General features: G+C 44.8%; 1 protein-coding gene across 3 annotated transcripts in view; it reads left to right on the top strand.

Moving 5' to 3' along the window:
- Positions 1 to 2012: 2012 nt before the first annotated feature.
- The window catches only part of fat3a (FAT atypical cadherin 3a), a 689153-nt gene continuing 682806 nt past the window's right edge, over positions 2013 to 8359 (top strand). For all 3 annotated transcript variants that reach the window (XM_048598158.1, XM_048598163.1, XM_048598159.1), the window contains exon 1: positions 2013 to 2137. The gene's annotated coding sequence lies outside the window, so the exon portion shown is untranslated. The remainder of the gene's footprint in view (positions 2138 to 8359) is intronic.

An 8359-nucleotide genomic window follows, 5' to 3' on the forward strand; every position in this document is an offset into this window, starting at 1 on the left:
CTTTCATGACCTGTGTTCAAATGTTGTTGTCAATGAGGTGTTCAGTGATATCCATGCGGGGAAGAAAACCACGCAGAAGGGCAATGCATTAAGTTGACCGGAGAAGTAGGATCCCATTGGTCTGTACACCGAGCCATGCGTAAAGACCTGTACAATGTTCTTTCCCTTTGAACGTCCTAACATCAATGGGTACTGCCGCCTCTGCTCTCGCAGTTCAAGTCAACTACCCCACCCACTCCAAGTATGGTCACAGCCATTTTCTTCCCCATTACACACTTTTAAATTTGCAGCACAGTGGAACATGAAAGTGAGTGCTCCTCGGTCAGAGCCTTGTAGCCTCTGCCTCCACCTGTCAGTTAGCTTCTTAACATCCTAACCCCGTTTCTGGTAGTCCTTTTGGTAAACCCCACTATAGAGGTACAACTCATTTGTCTTTTGAAAGTCCTTCCTCCTTCAAAACTGATTCCAATAGCCAAGAAAAGTGAATCTATCCTGCACCATTGCTTTGGACATGCATTCAATTATACTATCCTCCTATCTCTGTACTCACATTGTGGGAGATTCAGTGACAGCAACATAAGCAACTTCCTGGAGGTTAGTATTCACCAGAAACTCAACTGGACTCACCATATAATTATAGTGGCTACAAGAGCAAGTCAGAACGAGGATACTGCTGCCAGTAACTCACCTCCTGGCTCCCCAAAGCCTGTCCATCATCTACAAAGGAACAAGTCAGCCATGTGATAGAATATTCCCCAACTGCCTGGATGCGTGCAGCTGTAACAACACTCACGAAGCTGGACACAATCCAAAACAAAGCAGCCCACTTGACTGGCACCACATCCACAACCATCCACTCCCTCCACTGCTGACGCTCAGTAGGAGCAGTATATACGATCTACAAAATGCATTGCAGAAATTCACCAAAGATCCTTAGATAGCACCTTCCAAACCCATGACTACTTCCATCTAGAAGAACAGGGGCAGCAAATTCATGGGAACACAACCAACTGCAAGTTCCCCTCCAAGCTACTCACCATCCAGGCTTGGTAATAAATTGCGTTCCTTTGCTGTTGCTCGGTCAAAATCCTGAAATTCCCTTCCTAAGGGCACAGGTAGGTCTACCTACAACACATAGACTGCCGTGGTTAAACAAAACAGCTCGTCGTCATCTTCTCAAGAGCAACTAGGAACGCCATTTCCCACGAGAATGAATGGAAAAAGTCTACAGTATTGAAGATAATTTTAAAATTAGTGAGATCTTACAATTTAATTCATTAGGTATATTCCTGAAATCTGCTTGTAGAATCTTGTCATCCTTAAGATGGTTTAAATTTGGACCATGACATCTGGGTGTTTACATTCCCCTTTCAAAGTGATTTGCAGCTGTTAAGTGACACCTGGGAGACAACATACTATTCTGGAATTATATCTCTGGCAGCAAAAGATGTTTGTTTGCCCCCATAACTATTAAGACACCTACCCATATTGCTTTCCTGACGTTCCTTTTCCAACCATGCACAAGTGAGACGGTGTGGACTCGGCCCCAACAGCATTCCCCAGCCGAACGATCGCCCTCAGCCATAACTAGAATTGATACCAATTCAACACCAAGACGTATTCAGGAGATACCCGTACTACCAGACTGGGTCTCCTCGCCTGTCTGATCACTGCTTCTACACCTTTTCGCTATGGTGTAACGATAAATGGAAACTAGCTGTTCGCGTCGTCTCAGCCTCCGAACCTAAGAGCTGGCGCTCCTCCATTTGACACATGTGGTTAACTATGTCCACTACATTTCTGAATAAATAAAAATCTGCTGTATCAGCTTTAGAGTAGTACAGATTCATCGATTTGTGTGTAGGGAGACCCATTTTCTAACCACCTAACCCTTGCTCAAGAAGGGGCTATATGCATTGCACCTGTGTACCTCATCTCGGCTTCCGCCTGCAACAACGATAAAACGACAGCTCTGGGAGCCAATCAGACAGCTCTCCCGCCTGGAACCTGCCCCTGGATTGGTGTAGACGAATTAGTGTCACCCTTTCTCCAGTCGTTTGCCAAACCTTAGTGAACAACTCTGGAAGACGCGCTGTACTATTCTGGCTCCCGTTTTCAAGTCGAGTTCGTGCATAAGGTTTGTCCTTTTTCTGAGTTTTCTCGCCGTTTTAGAACAAACTGATTCGTGGGCCGAAAGACCTGTACTGTGCTATGATTCCGCACATGTCTAGAAGCAGTGACTTGCAGAAACGTGTTTGTGGACACCGGTTTTTTGGACAACGATTTTTAAAGGCTCCTGTTATGAACAGCTTTGAACGGTTTAAGTGCAAATACAGAAAAATAACGAATTTAGAGCAGGAGGAGGCGACTAAACGCTAATAATTTGATGTACTTTAATTCGTACACTTCTATAAATTATATAAATGAGAATTGCGCAAAAATACATAATTCAAGTTAATTTTTACTTGCTGGTACTGTCCCAGTGGATTGCTTTCACTCGATGCTGTGATTTTGGAGAGAATGACGCCCCCTCCTGCAAAACTTTAAAAAAGCGCACGAGACTGGCAGGAACTGGGATTGGTAGCAGTGGCGGACAGGAACTGGGTTTGGTGCCAGGCTGGTAGTGGTGGGCAGGAGTTGGGATTGGTACCAGGCTAGCGGGCGGGGAAGAGGGCAGGAACAGGAAGCTGCCGAGTAAAACACCCTGGGCACCAAATGATGCCACAGCCTGATATGTAGGAATGATATGTCTCTGGCTCCATTGTCGTCTGAGATGGATAAAAGCTGATCCTTCCGCTGATCAGAAACATGAATTGGCGTTATTTGGAAGCGAAACTGCCGCGAGTCTGAGTGGCCGGTGAAAACTGGCGATGGAGTGGATTCTGTTCCACCTCCGAGCCGGACTTCGCTTCATAGGTTGTGAGGACAGCTAGCTTTCAACTGATTTGTGAAGCACAGGGGCTGCTTTCTTTTAAACTGGTTTCTTTAGAAATCTGATAACGATGTTATTGTTCTAAATGGTTCCGACTTTGTGTGTGTGTAGCAGAAGAACTGCAGTAGAAAATGTTGGCGAAATCCATTGCCTAAATTTAGACAAGTCTTTGAATTTTACATTGGGCGTTCATAAGGCCGAGATAAAATCTCAAAATACGTTTGACAGTTGACAGTTGACATTTTTGCACTGTGATCCCATCCTGCCGAGTGAATTAAACGTAATTAAACCGTTAGATTTGCACAAAACGACTGCTGCATCTGATTTGCTGCTGTTTTATTCGAAAGTGGAAGCATTTTTCAAATATTCAGAACCGTGTGTTTAGGTCCGACCAATTCTTTAACCTAGCAAAGAAGTAACAGTGCGCCCAGTATGGTCTTGTGGAAGTTTCGGCTTTCATACGTGATATGTACAGAACATAGTTTCGTGAATTATATGCTACTTTCGCTTTGATTTATCGCCACAAGAGTTTTAATTTGTGCAGAAGTAGTTGTAAATGTACTTGCTTTTGCAGCAGCCGTGATTCTTGGCAGTTTGTTTTAGCGTTTATGATTGTAATGCTGTTGTAACGCGGGAAGATGAAATTATTTGGGAAGTTTCTCGCTCGTGTTGAGCAGTTACAGCGACATAGACCATATTAATTGAATAGCCTACTGCTGTTCAGCTCTATTATATAACGCCATGTCAATGTCTATTGTTTTGCTATTTACATTTGCAGCCCTCTGTAATATTTGTAGTTTGAGAGGAGCTAACTATCTTAACTTTCATTTGAAAAGAGCAGAGAACTTAACCTTTCATGACCTCAGAACATCACCTTCTATGGTTCAGCCAGGTTATGGTGTGGGAAAACGAGAAAGCTTAATTATGCACAGCAAGATCTCTTATTGTAACGAAATATTTAATTACTTTTATTTTTAAAATTTAGTTCTGGTGGCATGGGTGGAAAAATGTTGACTAGGGATTCCAAGGGTCAGAAAATGCTGTTTTCTGCTTAAGTAAATTTGAATGCTTTTTATGGGTTCTCCCGCAGTATTAAGGGAACCCATAAACATAACATTGGACTGAGCTGTAAATAATAAATTGATCAAATTTTGAGAAAACAGTGCAATAATTGTGGGGATCTTTAGATTTTGTGTAGTCTGTAAAAGTCAAATTGGCAAATCTGGTCTTAATGCTTTGGTGACATTGTTTGGAAGAATATATTATGGAGCTAACTGTAAAGCTGTTCTAGATCTAATATTTTCAATGCGACAGGCTTACTTAGGAATTTCTTTTTACTAAATGATCCACTAGGAACTATTGATCACAAAAAAATTATATTGCACATTATGCTTGAAAGCAATATATCGTAATCATAGACAACAGTGTGGATCTGGAGGAGCACAGCAGGCAAGGCATCATCCGAGGAACAGGAAAGCTAACGTTTTTGATCGGGACCCTTCTGCAGAAATGGGAGAGGAGAATAGAGCTCTGAAATAAATGGAGAGGAGGGGTGAGGCTGGGGAAGGTGTGTGGGATGGTGAGTGCAGGAAGGCAGTGGTAGGGATTGGTCAGTGAGTTGGGAGCAGTGGATAGGTGGGAGAGAAGATGGACAGGTTGTGCCAGGTGAAGGAGGCAGGGGAATGAGAAAGAGGGTTGGTCATGGGAATGAGGCCGGGGGTGGGCAGATTTTGAAACTTGTAAAGTCCACATTGAGACCATTGGGTTGTAGACTCCCAAGTTGGAAAATGAGGTGCTGCTCCTCCAGTTTCTGGGTGGCGTTGTTGTGACACTAGAGGAGGCCTAGGGTGGACATGTCACCCAGGGAGTGGGAGGGGGAGTTGAAATGGTTCACGACTGGAAGTTGTTGTCATTTGTCATGAGCAGAGCCTCCGCTTGGTCTCACCGATGTAGAGGAGGTCACGTCAGGAGCAGTGGATGCAGTCGACCACGCTGGTGGATGTGCAGGTGAATCTCTGTCTGATGCGAAAGGAACCAATAAAAAAAAACACCTTGGATGGAAGTGAGGGGTGGTGGGGAGGTGTAAGGGCAGATGTAGCACCTTCTGCAGTTGCAGGCAAAGGTGCCGGGGTGATGGGACTAGTGAGGAATGTGGAACGGACGAGGGAGTCGTGGAGAGAGCAGTCCCTACAGAAGGCAGGTAGGGGTGGGGAGGGAAAAATATCTTTGGTCGTGGGGTCAGATTTCAGGTGGCAGAAGTGGCGGAGAATGATATGTTGAATCCAGAGGTTAATGGGGTGATACGTGACGACAAGGGAAATTCTGTCTTTGTTTTTGTTGGGGGGAGGGGGTGTGAGGGCAGAGGTGCAAGAAACGCAAGAAATCCGGTCGAGAGCATTTTCGACCACCGAAGGGGGGATGTTGCGGTCCTTGAAATAAGAGAACATCTGGGATGTTCGGGAGCGGACCGCCCCATCTTGGGAGCAGACGTGGCAGAGGAATTGGAGGTAGGGGATCGCATTCTTGCAGGAAGGTGGGTGAGAGGAGGTGGTCAAAAATGCTCTCGCCCACATCTCTTGTGTTTCCCACACCTCTGCCCTCACATCCCCTCCCCACAACAAAAACAAAGATGGAGTCCCCCTTGTCCTCACGTATCACCCCACTCGCCTCCGGATTCAACGTATCATTCTCCACCACTTCTGCCACCTGCAATCTGACCCCAGAACCAAACATATATTTCCCTCCCCACCCCTATCTGCCTTTTGTAGGGACCATGCTCTCTGTGACTCCCTCGTCCGCTCCACACTCCCCACTAGCCCCACCACCCCCCAGCACCTTTGCCTGCAAACGCAGGAAGTGCTACACTTGCCCCTACACCTTGACACCACACCCCCCCCCCCCCCACACCTCCATCCAAGGAACCAAAAAAACCTTTCACATCAGACAGAGATTCACCTGCACATCCACCAATGTGGTCTTTACATCCGCAGCTCCGGATGTGGCCTCCTCTACATCGGTGAGACCAAACAGAGACTTGGAGACTACTTTGTAGAGTGCCTGCGCTCGGTTCGCAACAAACAACAACACCACCCACCAGTGAACCATTTCAACTCCCCCTCCCACTCCCTGGGTGACATGTCCATCCTGGGTCTCGCCCAGTGTCACAGTGATGCCACCCAGAAACTGGAGGAGCAGCACCTCATTCCACCTTGGGAGCCTACAAACCAATGGTCACAACGTGGACTTTACCAATTTCAAAATCTCCCCACCCCTGGCCTCTTCCCATGACCAACCCTCCCTCTCATCCCCACCTCCTTGACCTGACACAACCTGTCCATCTTCTCTCCCACCTATCCATTGCTCCCACCACTACCTTCCTGCACTCACTTATCACCATCTCACCCAGCTTCCCCAGCCCATCTCTCTCTCCCTCTCTTTATTTATTTCAGAGCTCCCTTCCCCTCCCCTCCCCCCCCCCAATTTCTGAAGAAGGGTCCTGACCTGAAACATCAACATTTTCCTGCTCCTTGGATGCTGCCTGGCCCACTGTGTTCCTCCAGCTCCGCTCTGTTATCTCTGGCTCCAGCATCGGCAGTTCTTACTATCTGAGAGTATTATAATCACATACAAGAATCCTAAACACATCTCCATGGTTGCCAAAACCCAATTTCTTATTTAACACAGAATGGGACAATCCCATCCACTTCTTCTGGATTGTCCGACCTTAAAATGTTAAATCCTGATATTCGCAAGTACACAACTACAACAATGCCCCTCTCCATGAGGGAAATGATTCGAAACATCACTGCTCTCGGCCTTTTGAATGGCTGATAAAACAGATTTGGAAACTTTCTGTTGCTAGTCACCAGCTGCTGTTGTGGGGGGAAAAAATATCAATGCAACAGACTCTATGGTTGAACAAACTTTTGCCAACTGGACATACTTACATAATCCTGCCAACTCTGTAAATAACAGTCCTAATCCATCTTCTGCGTCATGGTTTGATCTTACCGATCCCAGACTATCTGTCTTCAGGATTTAACCTGCCAGGTTCAGCTCTGTGTGCTAGATTGATCAGTCATCCAATAAAGTAAGTTTTAATTGCTGCCTGGTGTGTAATGGACTGGAAACATTTCCATGGATGGGAGTTGCAGCCCACCCACTTCTGCTAGTGGTAACTGTTGCTTCCGGCTGTATAATTCAGCCCCCTAGTTAAAGAAAGATAAATTTGCATTGGAGAGAGGACATCAATGGTTCGCAAGATGGGTTGCCCTATGTTGAGAGGTAGGGTAAACTAGGTTTATGTTCTCTGGTTGAAAGTCATGTATGCTGCATCATTGAATGAAACGAAAATAGAAGTTGCTGAAAAAGCTCAGTAGGCCTTGCAGCATCTGTGGAGAGAAATCAGAATTAATGTTTCAGATCAAGTGACCCTTCTCATTTACAGCATCTGTAGTTCTTTCTATGGTTTGAAACTATAGGATTTTTGAGCTTTAGGTTAGTCAATAGGAGGCCTCCATATCCCTGGTAGTTGGAGTTGAAACTGAAGATTCATTTATTATTATATTAATTGGTGGAACAGAGCTGCTGGCCATGAGGTCGATTCCAGTTTCTATTTCTCAAGGCCTTCTGGATACAAAACACCTTTATTCTTTTTAGTACCATTAAAGTTGTTTCTGTCCAGTTGACATAGGACATGTTTATATTTCATCTGAAATACGTAAATCCCTAGTATTGCACTTAACCAGAAGTCTAGATGTATTCAAGTCTTTGGTTTGCTTGAATCCATGATCTTCAAAGTCAGATTAGAGCCTTTTCACTGAGAAAAAGCTGAGTAGGAACCTAAACAAAGGCTCTATAGTGTAAGCTTGTATGTTGATGGGGGAAATTAGCTTTTGTCACTGCATTGACATCTTGTGAATAGCTCAGTTCTGTGGATTTATAGTGCTGAAATGAAGCAATGAATCATTCAGTGAGAAGCAAAATAGGCCCTTTGGCCCATCAAGTCTGCATCGACACGTAGAAAACACTTGACCTTCAACATAATTGCATTTACCAGCATTTGGCACGTAGCCTTGAATGTTAAGAATTTTAAATGAGCAAGGGCTCTATAAATCCACTATTGTAGATCTAAACATAGATTTTTGCATTTAAGACGCAGACTCTTACCAATGGTTATTGCAGCCTAATGCAGAAGCTGAATCTGAAGAGTAGAGGATGCTGCTAGAATTTTATTAGTTCTGTCACTTGTTATATTGAGAGAGTTTGCAGTGGTATGCCTGGTACAGTTACTTTTGTTTTTTCATTTTAGAGTCGTCAGAGTATGGAAACAAACCCTTTGCTCCAATTAGTCCACACCAACCATGTTCCCAAACAGAGATAGTCTTAGTCTTAGTCTTAGTCTTAGTCTTAGTCTTAGTCTTAGTC

Source organism: Rhincodon typus, chromosome 6 (genome assembly GCF_021869965.1).
Source record: "Rhincodon typus isolate 14 chromosome 6, sRhiTyp1.1, whole genome shotgun sequence".
NCBI classification, from domain to species: Eukaryota; Metazoa; Chordata; class Chondrichthyes; order Orectolobiformes; family Rhincodontidae; genus Rhincodon; species Rhincodon typus.